This window comes from Pinus tabuliformis, chromosome 4_2, assembly GCF_031772625.1.
Source record: "Pinus tabuliformis cultivar Carrire ecotype Pingquan chromosome 4_2, CPIR1, whole genome shotgun sequence".
Lineage (NCBI taxonomy): Eukaryota > Viridiplantae > Streptophyta > Pinopsida > Pinales > Pinaceae > Pinus > Pinus tabuliformis.
This window is the reverse complement of record NC_142304.1, coordinates 940,686,051-940,707,837: the sequence shown is the minus strand read 5'-3', so window position 1 is coordinate 940,707,837 and position 21,787 is coordinate 940,686,051. Positions and strand designations below refer to the sequence as shown.

The 21,787-nt window shown below is 35.6% G+C and overlaps 1 pseudogene; it reads right to left on the bottom strand.

The window, feature by feature from the left end:
- Positions 1 to 2,163: 2,163 nt before the first annotated feature.
- Positions 2,164 to 21,787, bottom strand: part of LOC149172780 ((+)-pulegone reductase-like) — a 126,952-nt pseudogene continuing 107,328 nt past the window's right edge.

The window sequence follows — 21,787 nt, the reverse complement described above, 5'->3', positions numbered from 1 at the left end:
TATGTTGTATATTTTATTATTTAATTATGTTGTATAATTAATTTCAAATTCTAAATATAAATATAAAAGTAGACTTTTTATCAACAAAATCCCAAACCAATTTTAAACTCAACTCACTATATTAAATAAAACATTATCTCCAACCCAAAGAGATGCAGAGCTTCCCAATGATGCAATCTTGCCCTCCAATCGAAATGGTACACAGAAAGGGAGGTCCATGTTGAGGAATGGCGCCAGCAGGTGGCCCTGCTGGAAAACGCCATAGGCTAGAAACCGAGCGATTTTAAACCTAGAGGCGCAATTAACTTCTCAACGTGGCTGCAACTTAAGCTGAGCAATGTTATTTTGTGAGCGATCGATTCTGAGAATACCTGGATGTTGGAATTGCCAAAGATCAGATTATGGTAGTTGGTTAAAAAAAGTTTTAAGTAATTTTATAGGTAAAAGATTATTTATATAATAATACTATTAGTCAAGTAAAATATATTTTATATAATAGTATCATTAGCCAAAAGATTATTTATATAATAATATGATTAGTGAAGTAAAATATATTTAAGATACTATTTTAATATATATAATATGTTTGATTTAAATTAAAATATAGGAAAAAATTATTAACCAAATAAATGAAATAAGATAAAGGAATAATGATTGGATAAAATAAAAAGAAATATATTTAAGTTAATATTTTAATATACAAATTAAGATAGACCAAGACTAAGGGAAAGGAAAAATCTAATAACCAAATAAATAAAATAGAGAAAGGGAGGAAGGACTACTTAATTTTTGATAGTGCACACAATATCATATATTCACATCAAATAAGATTACATATAAATACACTTAGTGTTGTCTCAAGATAAGATAGGTAAACTATCATGGACACACAATCACCTTGTTGAGAGAATATCTCAACCACACACCAATCTAGGAATATCTAGATACAACAACTCTAAAGAATAGGAATAGATTCCTTTAAATAGAAAATCACAACTCACACAAATAAGAATTACATATTCCAATAAGACTAAAGAAAAGATTTTACCCAAACCTCAAAATAAGACATAAAATAACTAAAAAAAATAATTAAAAATAAAAATTAAAACCAATAAAACTTAAATAATTTAATTAAAACAAATAATAATAAAAAATTCAAAAAATATATATAAAAAAATTAAATTCCCTTAAAAAAATAAAAAGTAAAAATAAAACAAAATTAAATGATCAAAAAGACGAGCCAAAGAAAAAGGGACCAAGTATAAGCCATTAAATCCTCGAGTCAGACATCTAAAAAATATAATATTAAAACTACTCAATCAAAGTAGCAAAGTTAGAAAACTGAACTTAGTTCAATTGGAAACTTCATGGCGCAAGAGATTATGTAACCGTTGGAAACTTCACGGCCCACGAAATTATGTAATGGACTAGAAAGGATTACAAAGCAAAATTCTCTTCCAACTGTCCAAATCAAATATTTTCGAACCAAATGAGTGGACGTTGACGTAATAAAGTATACCATTCATTATTGTCAAGCCTTTTGGGCTTCCAATCGTAACTGCCGATATGTCGAGCAGCACAAGGTTTGTTAGACACATTATTTCCCTAGTCCTAGCATAGCACGGAAAAATGTCGTGGTCATTCTTGCAACGGTGGAAAAATGTCGTGGTCATTCTTTCAACGGTTTGTGGTCACGATCCCAGTCGTTGATTGTAAAAATATTGTGGAATAACAGTTGGTAACTTAACCATAACTCTAAGTGATACATATACATTAAAAATGGATCAAAACTCAGCCAGATCCTTCAACTTTTTAACTACTTTAAAAGAACGAGGTATTTTAAGGCCTGGGTGAGCCGCCTTTGGTTAGTGTCGAGCTGCCCGCAGATCCAACAGTAAAGACGCAAGGCAGCCAAGATTGTTGGTATCAATTGAGGTTTGTTTTTTTGTTTTTTTGAGGGTATCAATTTAAAGGAGGTTTGTTTTTTTTGTTTTGTTTTTTTTTTTGAGGTAAAATAGGGAATTTTTTTTTCCAAATTTTGAAATTTGTTATTTAAAATTAATTTTTAGAAATATTTGTTATTTAAAATTAGTTTTGTCATTATAGATTCAACACTATGAAAAATTACTATAAAAACTTCTAAAACATTTTGATCCTAGAAAATTATAACTTCAATAATAAATTCTTTCCTGATTCTGAACCAATTAAATCAGAAAATAAACTTAAAAAAAGTCCAAAACATATAGCAAATAGGCTACGTTCCTTAGTAAACATGGAATTGACAACTTTCAAAAAGCTGTTCAACTCCTTAACATCTTTCATGTATTTGATTTTCCATTCCTTGATAGACTTTCCCTCGCGACGAAGGTACTACCCACAGAGGAAACCTTCTGTCTCTGAACATTTTCCCACAAGTTGAGCGGGAATTTGTCACTCTCAAATGTTGTTTCCACTTATGACTATACCATGAAATCAATACAAAGATAGGAATGCGAGGTTTCATAATGACATGGCTCAGAACAGTTTCCAACATCAGTCAATTCTTATTCTTAAAGTTGAAGAAGTTTGCCAGTACACCAAAATTTAAAGTCAAAGAAGTTTGCTATTACACCAAAACCGACCGGTGTACCGTGTTAGTAAGTTTTTTAAACTAGGATTTCCAAACTAGAAATTATAGACTCCACAAAGGCCCTGTAATTCCTACACCAAAATCAGAGATACCAAATTTGGTATCGGATTTCTAAACTAAAATTATAGATTCCACAAAGGTGCTGTAATTCCTAACCAAAAAAAAGAAATACCAAATTTGGTACCTCTGGGGAAGTACCTGGTCAACGTAGCTTCCAATCGGTTTCAGAATTGTAATTTAAGGAATCATCACAACCAAATTCTTCCTTCAGAAGCTTCACCTTCTGGTTGCTACCTCCGCTGCCAACAACGCGGAAGCCCTCGATTTTGGTGAGCGGCCCAACCAACATTCCCATTGAGCCCACTACTTCCGGAATGAATATTTATCTTGGGGATTAAGTTCTCTGACGATTATGAAACCAGCCCATGCAGTCTAGCCGGGCATACCCAGTACCAAATAATCAGACGGTTTTGTAATACCGGTCTCAAGTTTTCTAAAGACCTGGAACAATAGTGTACTCAAAGACTTAATAGAACCCAGAAACGATACTGCCCATTTCAACAGCTGGATTAGCACCGAGTGCGCGTTGGAGGAGGCTCGAACAGTCGGGAAAGGCCAAGGCCAAAAAGAGGATGGTGGGCTACACATCGTGGTTTGTTAGGATCTTTGGGAAACGACGAGTTTGTTGCTGGATAGCAAGTGAAAGAGACAACATCGTGGGCCATAACTCGCGGGCTTTCGGAGTCGAAATAGCTGGGCATCAAATTTCACAGATTCCAGATTTGATTTTCCGTTGAGATTTCTGAGATGGTATCAGAGCCATGGTCGTAAAGGCTCCGAGAAAGCGAGCGTGTGTTGACTGTATACCTAGGGTTACAGTAAGTGGCTGCCGAGTGCACCAAAGGTTGGAGGTTATCCTGCATGTGGAGCGGCCGCCGTGCAGGATTTTGTTGGAAATTTTAGGTGATTTCAAACTCAAAAGACCAGAGAACGACGCTCTGATACCACTGTTGGGAATTTTTCTGATAAAATTCCAAAAACAAAAACACAGAACAGAGAACAATGCTCTGTTACCTCCATAGGATCTTTAACACAGCGGAAACTTTAAAAAAAAATTACTTGCAGCTGACAGAGTTCTCACACACCAACAAATTTCTATTCATTAATAAAGGCAACTGCTGTTTACAAACTTCTTCCTCTCTCTCAGAGGGATTCACCAGGAACATTTGAGTTCCACACAAAAACTACTTTGTCTCTCCTTTCAAAAACTACTTTGTCTCTCCTTTTGAAAGGATTTACACTGCATTACAAATAAAACTTCTGTCTCTGCTAAAGAGATCAACGCACTGCTGTGTGGAAATTACACATCAATTTTTTTCTCTCACGCTGCTGCGTTCTATTTTTACATCGCACTGCTGTGCATTACAATACCATTACACTGCTGTGTATATTTTCATACGTGCTGTTGCGTTCTTTTATCTTCACTCACCCTTGCTCACAAAAAGAACATTACATATATATATGACAACAAGAAAAACTTACTTCACGTTTTCACTTACCATGCTCCGTAAAGGAAATAATAAAAAATTAAATGTTTTACCAACTTTTTCTTGTGCCCATACTCCCGCTGAAATAAAATTAAAATCCTTACCAAAACTTGCCAACCCACAGTAAATTGCATTTACTGTTTTACTGACATTTACTGGCAGTCAAAAATGTAACTTTCACTTCACGTAAAATTCATTTGCTGCTAGCCTGTACTTCAACCATTGACTTCATTTGAATCGCATCGCGAAATCACATTTGGCAGAACACAAAAATGGAGCACACACATTAGTGCGATCTGCGATATGCGATCGGATCGCATCGCAACATCGCTATCGCAGAAATCACAGCACATAACGGAGGGTGACAGGGTGAGTTTGTGATTTGCGATATGCGATAGATCGCATCGCAAATAAAATAAAGCTCCAGTTGAAATTATTATTTCAACACTCCCCTTTAATTTCAACTGCTGGGTTATCAATCATACCCAGACGTTTCCTCAAAAATTCAAAACTCTTCTGATCCAGTGGCTTTGTCAGAATGTCTGCTACCTGTTCTTGAGTGTTGCAATGTTGTAAAACAATTTCTCTGTTGTTCATCAATTCTTTGATGTAGTGAAACCTTGTATCAATGTGTTTCGTTCGCTTGTGAAACACAGAATTCTTGGACAACGCAATAGCTGAACTGTTGTCGCAAAAAATCACTGTTGCTTTTGCCTGCTCTTGGCCTAAGCTTCTTAACATTCTCCTCATCCACACTGCTTGACATGCTGCTACTGTAGCTGCCACATATTCAGCCTCCGTTGTAGACAATGCTACAATGGACTGCTTCTTAGAAGCCCATGAAATGGCTCCTGAACCCATATGAAAAACATAACCGGAAGTGCTTTTCCGATCATCTACACTTCCAACCCAATCACTATCAGTGTATCCAACTAAATCTGAACATTCTGAAGTAGTATATAACATTCCAAACCTTTTGGTACCTTTGACATAACTTAAAATTCTTTTTGCTGCCTGCCAATGTGCCTCTTTTGGCTTCTCCATGAATCTGGAAATTAAACTAACAGCAAACATTATATCTGGCCTAGTTGCAGTCAAATACATTAGGCTGCCAACTATGCTCTTATACAGGCTAGGATCAAAATCCTTGCTGTTGTCCTCTCTGCTGAGTTTTAATCCCATCACTGTGGGAGTGATTGCTGCCTTGCACTCTTGCATGTTAAATCTGCCCAATACTTCATTTACATATTTTGCTTGTGAAATGAAAATTCCTTTTTCATTTTGATCTACTTCTATTCCTAAGAAGTATCTCAAGAAACCCATGTCAGTCATTTCAAATTCCTCTTTCATGACTGATTTAAAATTCTCAATGAGCTGATCATCATTACCTGTGAAAATAACATCATCAACATATAAGACAACAATCAAAATTTTACCATTCTTTTCTTTGATGTAGACGGTGGGTTCTCCTTCACACTTGTCGAATTCATTATCCAATAGATAGGAATCTATCCTGCTGTACCATGCTCTTGGCGCTTGCTTCAGCCCATAAAGAGCTTTCTTCAATTTGCACACTTTGTGCTCTTGGCCTTTCTTCTCATAGCCTATAGGCTGTTCAATGTAAACCTCCTCCTTTAACACTCCATTTAGGAATGTCGACTTCACATCCATCTGATAAACTTTCCATTTGTTTTGTGCTGCTATGGACAACACTGCTCTCACGGTTTCCATTCTTGCAACCGGTGCGAAAGTTTCCTCATAGTCTCTCCCATACTGCTGCTTGTATCCCTTGACAACAAGCCTTGCCTTGTGTCTTTCAATTTTGCCTTCAGCATTGCACTTGGTCTTATAGACCCATTTGACTCCAATGACTTCTTTACCTTTTGGTAGCTCAACCAAATCCCATGTCTTGTTTCTTTCTATGGCATTCGTCTCCTCATCCATAGCTTCTATCCATTTCTTATCTTTAATGGCATCTTCGAAATGAATAGGATCATCAACATGACAGTACAAGGCAAACAAGGAATTCATTCCTTCATTATAAATGTCACTCAAGTTTCTGAACTTCTTACCTCTTTCACTTGGCGTGCAAGTGCTTGAAGATGCACTTGAATTTCCTCCTTGTGGAGTGCTTGGAGAAGCACTCTCATTTCTCCTCAAGGGTGTTCCTTGTTGTCCTTGTGTTGGCACTGCTGTTTGGGGATGTATTTCAGCCACCTCCTCATCATCTTCATCATGAGACAAACAGTTTTTAACATTCACTGTTTTCTCTATGCTTCCATCTCAAGCTTCCTCCTCAATGAACTGAACATCTCTGCTGATAAAAAACTTCTTGGTGGATGGGATATACAACCTGTAAGCTTTGGATTCCTCACTGTATCTAATGAAAATACATTTCTCCCCTTTGCTATCCAACTTCCTCCTTAGCTGATCTGGGATGTGTGCATAGGCTACACATCCAAAAACTTTCATGTGGGTGACTCCTTGCCTTCTCCCACTCCATGCTTCTTCCGGCACTTTGTTCATCATTGCTTTTGTTGGACACCTATTCAAAATATATACTGCACAATGTACAGCTTCAGCCCAATAATCATTTGGCAAATGCTTTGCCTTCAACATGCTCCTCGCCATATCCATGATGGTCCTGTTCTTCCTTTCAACAACTCCATTTTGCTGTGGGGTGTACCTAGCTGTAAACTGTTTATGAATTCCATTTTATCTGCAAAACCATAGGAATTCCTTGGAGATATACTCACCTCCTCTGTCTGTTCTCAAAACTTTGATGCGCAGCCCACTTTGATTTTCCACGAGTGCTTTGAAATTTTGGAAATTTTCAAACACTTCACTTTTATTCTTCAAGAAATAAACCCATGTCTTTCTGGTAAAATCATCAATAAATGTTAGAAAATATTGGCTGCCAGCTAAAGATGGATTTTGCATCGGTCCACACAAATCTGAGTGGACAATTTCTAAGGGTGCTTTTGCCCTTATGCTTTTCCCACTTGGAAAACTTTCTCTATGTTGTTTTCCCAATATGCAGCCTTCACAAAGTCTGTCCGGTTTCTCTATCAATGGTAATCCTCTTACCATTCCTTTTCTGTTCAACAAGTTAAGGCCTCCAAAGTTGAAATGTCCAAATCTCAAATGCCACAACCAATTTTCATCTTTTGGTTGGCTTTGGAAAGCCTCTTGGATAACTGCTGCCATTGCATCTTTGTTTTTCAAATCTGCCCTTATTCTGAGCGGGAACATTCTGTTCCTTGTCATCTTCACTTCAGCAATGCATCTTTTGCTGGGTGCAATATCCATGATGGTGCATACATCATTCTCAAAGAAAACATTATAACCCTTTTGGACTAGCTGTCCAATACTCAAGAGGTTACATCTCATTCCAGGAATATAATAGACATCTGCTATGGTTTTCCTTTCACCTTGCTTTGTAAATATTTTGACTTCTCCTTTACCCATAACAGAAATTTTGCTATCAATCCCAAGTGTGACTTGTGACTTCACACTTTGATCTAAAGTAGAAAAGAGGGCTATGTTTCCTGTCATATGGTTGCTGCAACCGGAGTCTAGAAACCATATGTCTTCACTATTTGTTTCAGCCATGTTACAAGCTAACAATACATTATCTTCGCTGATATTTTCTCTAGTGATATTTACACTAGATCTATTGTTCACATCATGCTGCTTCTTCTTACATTCACTGGCATAATGCTCATATTTTTTACAATAATAACATTGGACATTGGATTTTTCATACCTTTGTCCTTGAGCATGATGCTGTCCACTTTGTTGGCTGCTGCCTTGGGCTTGGTTCTGATTTGGATTGCTGCCTCTTCCTTGAGAATTTGCTGGGCTGTTCCTTCCACCTCTATTTTGGCTTCTGCCTCTTCCTCTCTTGTTTCCTCTGCCTTGACCTCTTCCTCTTCCAAAAGACATCTGGGTCTTGAAGGCTTGCTCTAGAGATGAGTTTTCATTTCTACTCAATCTCTGCTCATGTGTTATCAGTGATGCATGAAGCTCATCAACTGAAAAGTTTGAGAGATCCTTTGTCTCTTCTATGGTGGTGACAATCACATGGAAACTTGAGGGTAGGCACCTCAATAGTTTCTCCACAATCCTCCTTTCTTCAAGTATCTCTCCATGAGATCTTATTAGTGTGACCAGGCCAATTACTTGAGTGAAGAATGAGTCAATATTGTCTGACTCCTTCATGCACAGGTTCTCAAAATCTTTCCTCAGCAACTGTAGCTTTGTTGTCTTCACTTTCTCCATGCCTTGATAGGCTGTCTTGAGAGTTTGCCATGCTTCTTTGGATGTCTTAGCTGCTGCTAACCTTGGAAACACGCTTCCATGCACTGCTTGATACAAGAAGAAAAGGGCTTTTGAATCCTTCTTCTTGTAGCTCTTCAACAGATCCTTCTCTCCCTGAGTTAATGCATTAAACTCATTTTCATCTGCTGGTTGTTCAAAACCATCCTCAACTATTTCCCATAAGTCTTGGGAAGCAAACAAGGCTTTCATTGTTATTGCCCAATAGTCATAGTTTTTACCATCAAATAATGGGAGCTGCATACCCATGCTATTGCTGGTGCTGGTGCCAGCCATTTTTGCACTCTTAACTATGCTTCAAATACTTCACTGTGTATTTAAAATAACAGACTGTCTTCAACAGCAACACACAAAAAAAACTTGAGAAATACCTTGGATTCTTTTGCCTGAGTCTTCACACTGCTGGAGAAGTTGCTGCAATAAGAATCCTTCCTTCAGCTTCTTTGAACCCTTCAAAGAGCCTGGATTAGCTCTGATATCAGTTGTTGGAAATTTCAGGTGATTTCAAACTCAAAAGACCAGAGAACAACGCTCTGATACCACTGTTGGGAATTTTTCTGATAAAATTCCAAAAACAAAAACACAGAACAGAGAACAATGCTCTGTTACCTCCACAGGATCTTTAACACAGCGGAAACTTTAAAAAAAAATTACTTGCAGCTGACAGAGTTCTCACACACCAACAAATTTCTATTCATTAATAAAGGCAACTGCTGTTTACAAACTTCTTCCTCTCTCTCAGAGGGATTCACCAGGAACATTTGAGTTCCACACAAAAACTACTCTGTCTCTCCTTTTGAAAGGATTTACACTGCATTACAAATAAAACTTCTGTCTCTGCTAAAGAGATCAACACACTGCTGTGTGGAAATTACACATCAATTTTTTTCTCTCATGCTGCTGCGTTCTATTTTTACATCGCACTGTTGTGCATTACAATACCATTACACTGCTGTGTATATTTTCATACGCGCTGCTGCGTTCTTTTCTCTTCACTCACCCTTGCTCACAAAAAGAACATTACATATATATATGACAACAAGAAAAACTTACTTCACGTTTTCACTTACCATGCTCCGTAAAGGAAATAATAAAAAATTAAATGTTTTACCAACTTTTTCTTGTGCCCATACTCCCGCTGAAATAAAATTAAAATCCTTACCAAAACTTGCCAACCCACAGTAAATTGCATTTACTGTTTTACTGACATTTACTGGCAGTCAAAAATGTAACTTTCACTTCACATAAAATTCATTTGCTGCTGGCATGTACTTCAACCATTGACTTCATTTGAATCGCATCGTGAAATCGCATTTGGCAGAACACAAAAATGGAGCACACACATTAGTGCGATCTGCGATATGCGATCGGATCGCATCGCAACATCGCTATCGCAGAAATCACAGCACATAACAGAGGGTGACAGGGTGAGTTTGCGATTTGCGATATGCGATAGATCGCATCGCAAATAAAATAAAGCTTCAGTTGAAATTATTATTTCAATAGATTTGACAGTGGAGTGAGCGTGATGAGAGTTGTCACTGCTGTTTTGAATCCCGCGTGACTAGGACAGCTGATCACTGCTATATGAGCATGGGAGAAGCTGTGTCCTATGTTGTGTGCAGACGTTGAATAGAACCTATGGAAACTGTGTTGCTGGAGATTGTTTTAAGATTTTTTTAAGTAGCAGATCTTTTGAATGAGTTTTGTTATGATTTTTTAACTATGTTTTATCAACTTAAATCCATTTTAATTTGGGATTTAAATCTATCAAATTGTAAATTTTTTTAGAATGTAAAGAGATTTAATTCTGAATACTCAGTAGATCTACATTAGACTATTATTTAGTAATACAATCTTGCCCTCCAACTCAGTGAATCTAAATGGTATTCAGCAATGGAGGTCCATGAGCGCGCAGTCTCTGGAAAACGCCATAGGCCGAAAAGCGGACGATTGCAAACTTAGAGGCAGCCATTAACTCCTCAACGTGGCTGCAACTTAACCTTAACAATGTTGTTTTGAGAGCGATCATGTTATTTCGACAATAGCTAGATGTTGGAATTGCCAAAAATGTTAAAAGTTGGAGATTCAATTAGTGACCATGTCAAGCTAGTGAAAAGAAAAAGTTAAGTCAAACGAGCAGTTCGAAAACTCAACTACCCGTTGGAAATTTCATGGCCCAAGAGATTATGTAACCGTTGGAAACTTCATGGCCCAAGAAATTATGTAATGGACTATAAAAATTATTACAAAACAAAATTCTTTATCTTACAGGATTAAATCTATTAAATTGTAAATTTCAAAACAAATTCTCTATATTAATAAGGGTTGGCGATTAAATCTATTAAATTGTATATTTCTTTTGAATGAAAAAAAAAAGTAATGCTTCTAAATGTTTGATAGATCGAAAATTAAATGCTTGGTAGTATTTAGTAATGCAATCTTGCCCTCCAACTCAGTGAATTTAAATGGTATTACAAAATGGAGGTCTATGAGCGCGCAGGTGACCCTCTCTGGAAAACGCCATAAGCCGAAAAGCCGTATGAGCGCGAAGGTGACCCTCAGCCGACGATTGCAAACTTAGAGGCGGACGTTAACTCCTCAACGTGGCTATTTCGACAATACCTAGATGTTGGAATTGCCAAAAATGTTAAAAGTTGGAGATTCAATGAGTGACCAAGTCAAGTTGATAAAAAGAAAAAGTTAAGTCAAACGAGCAGTTCGAAAACTCAACTAACCGTTGGAATTTCATGGCCCAAGAGATTATGTAACCGTTGGAAACTTGATGGCCCAAGAAATTATGTAATGGACTAAAAATCATTAGAAAGCAAAATTCTCTTCCAAAGGAAGATATATATACAAATGAGTGGGACGTTGAGCTACTAAAATATAGTATTCATTATTGTCGACTGTAAATTATAGTATTCATTATTGTCAACCATTTTGGGCTTCGAATCATGAGTGCCAATATGTCCAGCAACACAAGTTTTCTTAGACACATTAATTCCTTCGTCCTCGCATAGCACGGAAAATGTCGTGGTCATTCTTTCAACTATTTGTGGCCAGGATCCCAGATTCCAATCCCTGATGTAAAAATATTGTGGAACAACAATTTTTACCTTAACCATAACTATAATTGATACATAAACATTTAAAAATGGAACAAAACTCAGCCATATCCTTCAACTTTTTAACAACATATAATTGTTTGAAGAAAAACGATGGGTATGTTAACGCCTGGGTGGGCCGTCCTGGTTTATCTCGAGGTGGCCCACAGATCCAACGGTAAAAGCATGGCCGCCACCATTGTCGAGGATATTTAAACATTTTAAGTTTCAGATTTTTTGTTGGAATCCTGCTAAACTCTTTTTCTTTATTTTGAAATCTTGATATTTGGGTTTAAATTGGTTTTTGATTACATGTATGTATTTAACACTAGAAAAAAAATCCTGGAGCACTTGGGTCGTGAAAAGTCAACATTATTTAAGAGCAGGTTAAGATTTCCCGCAAGATGAAAGAAAACAACTTCCAGTTGCAACTGGGTAGAAGTTGTTACTGCATTTCCACAACTGTGGTTGTGGCTCATTTCTTCCGCTGGATTAGCAGATGCACTACCTTCCGTACTGAACCAATTCCGATCACGTGATTAACTCAGAATTTTGTGGCCCTACATCTCCAGGCTGTCTATCATTGTCCACGCTTCCAATGCCTAGCTGGGTTCTTTGATTTTCAAATGTGCATATATAACGGGTCCTCTTCTTCAGACAGCTGTGACTTCCTTCCAACTTCACAAATCTTACCTTTTGTGGCCCTACAAGTGTCTTTTGCTTACGGGGCGTCTTGTCTTTGCCCTACCAAACTAACGTTAAGAGATCCTCGCTGTCTTTAGACGGAAAAACTTCTTTCTTAACCTTTCAAAAGGCATAACGCATACCATCCATCAAGAAAACAAACGTATCATTCCTTAATGCTTGCAACAACGTTAGTGCTCTCTCATGCAAGTAATCAATTATACCTGAATCGATTAAACCGTGAATAAAGTTGAAATATGCAGCAATCAATTTAAGACTTTCCTATCACATCTTATGAAGATTATGGCAATGAGATGGAATGACAATAAGATGGAAAACTAAGGTAACCCACGACACGTTGACAACCTCCAACCTCTAACCATTGTAGTTAAACCAGTCATGGAGAACTCGCTATTGCAATCACTACATAAACATGCCACTTTCCTATTTACACTAATCATATTTACACTAATCATATAGGAGTTGTTTTTAGTGAGACTTTTTGAAGCTTTTTCGGTGGTTTTTCCGGTCAAATTTCTCTAAAATCCGACAGTAATTTATTGAAATCTCAAGTTTGATAGCTAATTTCTGCACAATCAAAGCATCCTAGGGGTTTTTCAGGGTGCTGAATCTAAATATGCAGTTAAAAAACCATTTTAAATAATACAAATCAAGATTTAACCTCAATTTTTTCCACCGGATTCCGTCACCGGAATCTCCAAAAAGTCGCACTAAAGACAACTCCAATCATATATATACAAAAATATATTTACATAGGATTAGCATTCAGGAATACCTACATTAATCCTATATTTACATAGGAATAGTAGTGTGGTGGTGTTACAGTAGTGGATTATTTTAATGAAATTGTTATGTTTGCCTTAGTTGTAATATTGATATGAAAATGTTATGTTTGCATTAGTTGTAATATTGATATATCAAGCTTGTAGAGTGATGAAATATTTTAAGATGCAATTTTTCTTTTGGGTACATAACTTGACCAAAAGTTTACATCTCAAGAGATTTGATCCCTCTCAAGTATTTTTATAGATTCCAATATATATATATATATATATATATATATATATATATATATATATAGATAGTGACACTCTCCTCCTAGATATATCCAAGTAACCAACCAACTAAAGTAAACATGTGACAAGAAGTTACTATGATATGATTTGACTCCCTATGTGTCAGTAAAGGAAGTGGAATCGATGGAAACACGCCATACAAACCTTCCACATTGGCAATAGAACTCCTAGGAGCCATCCCAACCACTCAAGTAACCCGGTCCTGAGACCAATTGAAGATTTAGACCATTGAACCATTGGATGGTCCCTTGATATGGATAGGCATATGTCCACGAGGCTCCAAACACCCCCACAACATGGAAATACATGCATCTAGGGAAATTTCTGCTGAGTGCTATGCGTGCATCTCTGGGATTTTAGCCACTTTTTCAGGCCTAGAGCTTGGGTCACTGCCCATAACTCAATGACAATTTCAGAACTGAAAGATAACAGTGGAACAATGATACAAATGCAATTACCTGAACAAGGAATTGACTAGACCCCTACTAGCCATGACAAGGATTTCGTTAAACATGTCACAATTATGTAATCTATAGGTTTAAACAACAGATCTGAGCATAGGGGTCTCATACTCATCCGAGAGTCGCTAAGAAGCATTGACGCCTTAACACATTAGCTGCAGTTTTATCTGTTAGGCCATAGATACATTGTTCATTCATTTACAAGTAAAAACTTGAACTGCGTGCATATCGATTCTTATTGCAAGCTTCATGTGACACACGTCACATATTGATGATCATTGATAGGTGGTTCTTTTGTGTTGTTTGTCCATTCGCCATCATCATGACTACTGCTGTTAGTACTAGGGATATTATAAAATCCAATCCTGGTATGATTGTTGTAGGTGTCTTCATGGCCCCTGGCTATCATCCTTAGCCACATCCCTGACTGCAACTCAGTCTAACTGAAAGAAAAAATAAAACCTCGAAATAGACTTCCAAATATCGCTTCTTCTAACACATATTTGGCCCAAATTAATCCCAAATTTGCTGACCAACAGAGACGATGTTGTACCATTAAAGGCTTATCTCCACACAATCTCCACAAAGGTTTAGAATAAGCCAATGAATTAGTCATGAAGCTGCGAAGTCCATTTGCAATTTTTGTTAATGTGGTGATGATGATGCACTCATTCACTACTAATTTTTCCTCTTGAATATTCATCTTTGGTGATTCACTCATGGACACACGCAGCAAATACTACATGACCATGTTTCCGAGGGCCAACATGTGGTAAAGTAGCTTCTCAGTATGAACTATAATACTTCCTTGCTACCTGCTTCAAAATATGATATTAAGGTCCATTCCTTCCAACCTTGTTCCTAGAATTCTGGTCTCGAGCATCTAACAATGTGATATCATACTAGCTAAGGCTCCTAGAAGTACCCGGATAATCACTCTTGCTCACTACTTACTCCTTCTCAACAACTAATAGTCACCCTATATCTAAGATCCCCTCGGATATACCTAAAACATGTCCTAACAACCTATATGATTGTCATTGTCTCATGCCAAGCACTCTAGCTACATCCAAGGTCATTCATTTCAAATATAGAAGCACATGTCCATCTCCAAATGAAACTCTATATCTAACATCCTCCAAGGCCAATACTGAGAGAACATGTACCATCAACCTTGGGAGAAATAATATCCTTTTCACCTCCATAAATCCTCATGAATCTAGCTAGAATCTAACACATCCACCCCCCTTCACTGCATGCATAGTGTTAGTCCCACTAAATAAATTGCAATATAAGTCTACCTCTAAAATACTACAGAACGCTAACCTTATTCTTGTCATGTGACTGGATTCTCTACTATCCATTAGCCATAACCCTTATCCCCATATAAGATAATACCACTATCTGAATAACATGAAACTGGAGAAAATTCCTTCTCAAATTTTTCCATAAAGTCATCAATCTTAGCTGACGTTGAAGCAGCCGCCCGACCTTCCTTCCTTCTTCTTATATGCGCAAATTCTCACATAGTGACTAGTCTTCTGACATGTAAATAACTTTACTTTTCTCATGTCCTTCATTGAACCAGATCCTCCACTTTCCCTTTTCTTAAAAAACGTTTGGCCCTTTTTTTTCTTTTATTTTATATATATATATATATATATATTCTACTCATAATTTTTTTTTTCCCATAAAAAGATTCTTTTCAACCTAAAAGAAAATATTTTCTTCATATGATCCCAACAAACCTAGCCTTGAAGATCCAATATGAGTTCAACGTGTATAATTATGAGATTGATTCATATTTGGGGCTCTAAGACCATGTTAGAATTTCCTGAACCTAACATCCAGTATTTGGTTTACAATAATTATTAACTGAATGGATACACAACCATATTCCTAGGCATCAAAATTACTCAGTTTGAATCACATACACACAAACAAATATTTTCCCAACGAAGAATTATTCATTAATAAACTAATAACAAAACTTACTTAGGCTCCCATCCTCAAATAATGGATCAACTGAGAAAATATAATCACCAGCCTCATTGCACTATCTTGGACCCAACATATGCTCATTGAGAAGCCTCTCTCAATCTTGTGATGTTATTGTGTCTTAACATCAATACTTAGGCTCAATTTATAATTTTCATAAGCTAATATTGACAGTCAAAATTAACTGGTCAAGTTAACTGAAGATAAGTGGCTTTAATTCAGATAATTATTCTATCTTTAGTCTTCTCTACTTTAACTCAAGTATGAGTCATAAATTTAGCTTGATTTACATGCACATCTCATGCATGTCATATGCATCACATTAGCATGTGTGCAACTCACTTGCACACTTGGCATGTGGCATGCAAGTTGCTAAAGAGACAAATCAAGGTCCTTCTATTCAAGACACAATACTAGAAGTACCTTTCAAGATACCAAACCGAGCAGAGCAAGAGTTTAAACTACACAATTCCATGAAACAACCCATCTTTAATAGGTTGAAAGGCATAATTTAGTTACTTAATGGCTAGATTTCAAAATGTGGTCACATTCTCAATTTATAAGTTACACTAACAAATAAGACCAAATGATTTCTCATCATCCTCAAATTATTTTGTTTTTCTTTTATACACCATCTCTATGTGACATTACAATAGTTAGGTTTCATGTCTTAGATCATGATCTACATTTTTATATAAGACATGGATATAGGTTTAGTCATGGGTTTGATAATGGCTATGTATCATCAACACTATAAATTATGACACATATGGAAATATATAATATAATAGATCTATTTGAATAGCTTTACAATAATCATTGGCCAATAGATGAATGTGAAACAATTTTTTATTTTATCTAAAACAAGATGGATTTTGTTCTTGTTTTATATAAATCATTACATGAGTTATGTTGCAATTGTTGCCACAATGCATTTCATTGTGCTTATACTACTTGCGCATATCATTGTTCCATGTTAGTTTTCATCCTAAATCCTCAATTTTGTTGAATAAAAAAGAGTTATGTAAATGTTAAGCTTCACGATTCGGTTCATAAATTTATAGGAATTTTATTTTAGAGTAAAAATGTGCTTAATTAACTTTGAGTCTACTCTCTTTATATATATATATTCAACTTTGTTGAAAAAAATGATATATGCAAATGTTGAGTCACAAGAACTAGATTATATATTTATAGGAATTTTAGTTTTGAGTAAAAATGTGCTTATGAAATTCTTAATTAAATTTGAGTCTATTGTCTTTACTTATCATTTCTCATATATGTGTTTGTGAGGGAGAGATTAGAGGAATCAAAATTTGGTTCAGGCTCATACTCACGTGACACATAATCACTACAACTATAACTTTTAGGTGAAGCCACATGATATATAACTTGCTAGTTCAAGGGGGTGTATTTGCACCTTGGGTCGCGTATTTTACATAATACTTCATAAAATGACCATATTCAATTGACTTTCCACAAAGGCTTCTCTTGTAATATGCTTAATAATTAAATTTTCTTATAATGTGCCTTTAATGTAGTTATTTGGGTATTTGGACCATATATCACATATTTTATATAATACTTTATAACATGACCATAGCCAATCAATTTGATCCCAAAGATTCTCTTATAATATGCTTAATACTTAATTTTTTATTATTAAACGTCCGTAATGCAATTATGTGGTTATATCTTATTTTTGTTAATCATTTATGTTTTCTTTTATAATTTTTCGAAGAGGAGATAACCTAATATGGAGAAGATATTGTAATATTAGTAAAATGAAGTGTGTATTATATCAAAATAATAATAACAATAATAAGACATTATAGAAAAATAATAAATCAATCTATTCTATATATATATATATATATATATATATATATATAAAATTAGGAAATCTATAATATACCTAATAGATTAAAGTAAATTTAAATAATAATGATTCATATTAATTTTCTCTTCTTTTCTTTTTTAATACAGTGGAATCAGTAGTTGAGAAGGCCTAATCGCAACACCACCTGAGATCAAGCAATTATGACACCACCTGAATTTAAGCTTGGTTGCTGCCTCTATAACCACACCACCTGAGTTCAAGCTTGGTTGCTACCTCTATAACCACACCACCTGAGGTCAAGCTTGGTTGATGCATCTATAACCACTGTAGAAATGGCACGACCCGCAAACACAAATCTCGGGCTTGAGAGGGATTCGACGAGGGCTGAAACATCCTTGTACAAGGCACACAACCATTTGGTCACACCCTCACAGGCTAATAATGATTTATATTTATAATCATAATATTTCAAAACATATATATAAAAAATTCATATTATATTAAAAATTAAATTGAAAAAATATTAAAACATGTAAAAGAAAAATACAAGTTTATATATATGTGTAACTATAAGTATTATCGAAGTTTATGTGAAATCTATATAAATATAAATAATATTATCAAGAAATAACATAAATTTATATTCATTTTCAAACTATAAAATTTAGAGAGGAATTAAATATTTTGACGTGCAAACTTTTTTTTTTAAATTTTACACTAAAAAACAGGTTTGATCTTAAATTGTTTGATCTTTCCTAAACACTTAGTAAATTTTTAATTAAGATGAATATATATTAATAAAATTAATAATATTTTTTTATTCTTCAACTAATTTTTCACTTTTAATATATTTTTTTAATTCAAAAATATTTTTTAAATATTATAATATTTTTCCAAAGAATTTTAAATATTATAGAAAAATTTCCCATATTATATTTTAGTTATCCATCTTATATTTTTGTACTTTATTTATTTATTAAATTTAATTATTTAGATTCTAATGTGGTCTTACCAGCTGTTATATGAATGTAGACCATAGTAGGGAGGTGGCTACAACGAGACTACAATGTCTTTGTCATATGCATGATCGACTATCGTATGAAAGGTGGATGTAACAAGACTACAATGTGTGGACCCGAATTAAAAAATACCTAGCATAATGATCCCTGATTTAAGCTCAATTTTTGTCCAGTCTTCCACCTTCATCACTGTAACAAAGCAAATCATTATTGTTTTCTAAATTATTAATTTTAAATAAAAATAAAATTTATTATGAAATAATTATTATTTATTGTAATGAATATTCTTATTTATCATAATGAATATAGCATAGAACAAGCTGAAGAAAATTATCAATTTCAAATAAAATAAGAATAAAAATATAAGATGGGTTAAGTTTGAATCATGAATTAACATGCTACAAATTTCGAACTCCATTTTATTAAATGTAGTTCTTTTTATGATTACTTATATATTATTATGCATATAACAACTTATAGCATAATAGTCATTCCATTCAATATTGGGGAATTGAAGAAAAAAAATAGTTGAAAAAACTAAATAATGGATGGCCAAAATTGAAACTCTAAGATATAGCTCAATTGGTCGAGTTCGTGTTGCTAAGTATCTCGCCTATATGAAGGCGACGGGGTGAAATATTCTTGACACCCTTGGGGTTAGGCCTTGCTAGTTTGGCCGGTGGGTAGATTCCTTTGCATTTATCTACTTGAATTTTCTCGTGGATAATGTGGCCACTCAATGTCCATGAACAACATAAAAAAAAAATGGATGGCCAAAATAGAATGAGGATAACAAATTAGAAAGAAGCAAATCTCTGACCCTTAGAGAGTATGTTTTTTTCCTTTCAGTAAACTAAATATTTTCTATTGATAATTCAGGAAAATGCAAGTCTAGAGAGTTATTTAATTCCCTAGTTTTCTACTAGGGAAACCAAACTAGTGGCAATGCATTAAGTCTTTGGCCATGAGATGTTTGAAATCAAAGTTTAAACAAAATATGACATATTAATTTTTCTCAAAACTAAAACTTTCTATAAAACTACTAGGAGAAATAAGAAAGCTAGTAAATAACAGAATTCTGTAGCTTATGAGGATTCAAAAGGGCCATCTCAATTGTTTCTATAGCTTGCTTCTTGGAGTTTCTTGGACCAAGTGGATGGGCCAATTGACCATTAGTGTTCTCCTGCGTTTAATCTAGATCTTTCATTTGTAGATTAAACTCACTTGACATGAGTGAGATTCCATGTTTGGAATCATTGCGATTCGTAAACACTTTTCTAAGCAACTTTTTCATCTACCAATATAAATACATTGTTCATGTACTAATTTCTTCTTCCTCAAGTGTGTCCTTTGGCTAGAATCCAAGCTGTCACTGATCCAAGATCTTTTGCTTATAGATGTATTAAAGAATTACATGGATAAATTGTAGCTTAACTATAGAAATTTAATGTGCACATGAAAGAAGAGGAGAAACACATAAAAGCATGAAAAGAAGACAAGAGACTTGATAATGAAGTTCATCCAATTTGAACTACGTCTCTAGGCCTTGCTCGATCAATGAGGAGGCCTCATTCATTAAGTGGCATGAGTAAGAAGAAGTACAATCAACATTTACAAAATGAGTCTTATACCTCCAATTTGGAAAAAGGCCGAAAAATGGAGAGTTCTGTTGCAGAAACTGACATACCATTAAGTTCCTATTGCCGAGATGTGCAAAATCGATATAAAACTTACCCAATTCTAACACTAGACCAAAATTGACCCCCTAGAAAATGTGCTCAGGCAAGGTGCCGCCCCCTATCATAGGTATGCTCAAGGTTCCACCTCCTCTGTCTCGAAATCTATGTCGTGCTCCCCCAGACGCACTGTGCATAAGTGTTTAAATAATATTTGAGTGGGCAGATTTCCCAAGGAAAGCCGTTGGCGTGCTGGCTAAAATAGTCGGATGGTTGAGGAGGGGTCAAGGGATCAAATCCTGCCCCTCCCCTTTTTTATTATATAGCAATTAAAATGTTGTGATGGGAGGCGGGTACGCTGGTCTAGTGGCCCGCTTCCCCAAATCTTTGATGGAATTTATGTGGTAAGGTAATGTGGAGGGGCGGTAGGGTTGACTGCTTGCCCCCCATACGTTAATACATGGTGGATCCCAGGGGCAGCGGGGTTGACTACCTGCCCCCCATAAGTTAATACATGATGGATCTCGGGGGCAGCGGGGCTTATGGCTTGCCACCCCATTTAAAAAATTTCTCGAACCTTAGAGAATATTAGGCAAACCCATTTAAAAAATTTCTCGAACCTTAGAGAATATTAGGCAAATTAACAGAACCACAATTTCGCCCGGAAAACTAACCGGATTCCGGTACTGGATTCCTGCCAAATTGCGCCATCCTTATGCCTACGACATGGGTAAGTCAATCCCAGACTTTGACTGCTTCTATCTTCTTCATACGGACTCGGATTGGAGTTTCATTCACACCGTTGGAATCAGGGCAATGATCACTTTGATCTGATGTCAAGTTAATCAACTTTCTGCCACTTTGAATTTTGAGCCTTTTTCATGCCCCTAGTGTCTGGAGATCCACCTCGATCAATCCTCCCCATTGAGAGCTTTTGGACCACCAAAAGAATTAACACTATTCAACATATGACCTGTGTCCTTGCAAAATCACACTTTCAATCATTTGCACACAAAACTAGTACATCTTCTACATTCACTCATGACTCAACAATCCCTCACTTGCCAAGAGTTTATAGCACACACTCTTTGGTCAAGGATTACACAATAACAATCAATACTTCAACTACTCATAAGAAGGCCTAAAAACATCATTGTTTCATTTTGAAGTGATGGAAACACATCATCACTTTTACATTTACTTGCAACACATGATTTACAAACTGAGACCATACAAACTACTATTTAAAAAAACGTCCTTTTCTTAATAAACCAGACCACCATGAATGTGTTTGAGCATTGTCACCGGTTGGCTTATTTATTTATATTTTCTAGTTTTGTAGCATTTGGCACGTGCTTTCCTGATGTCTCTCTTCGTTGCAGTGACTACAA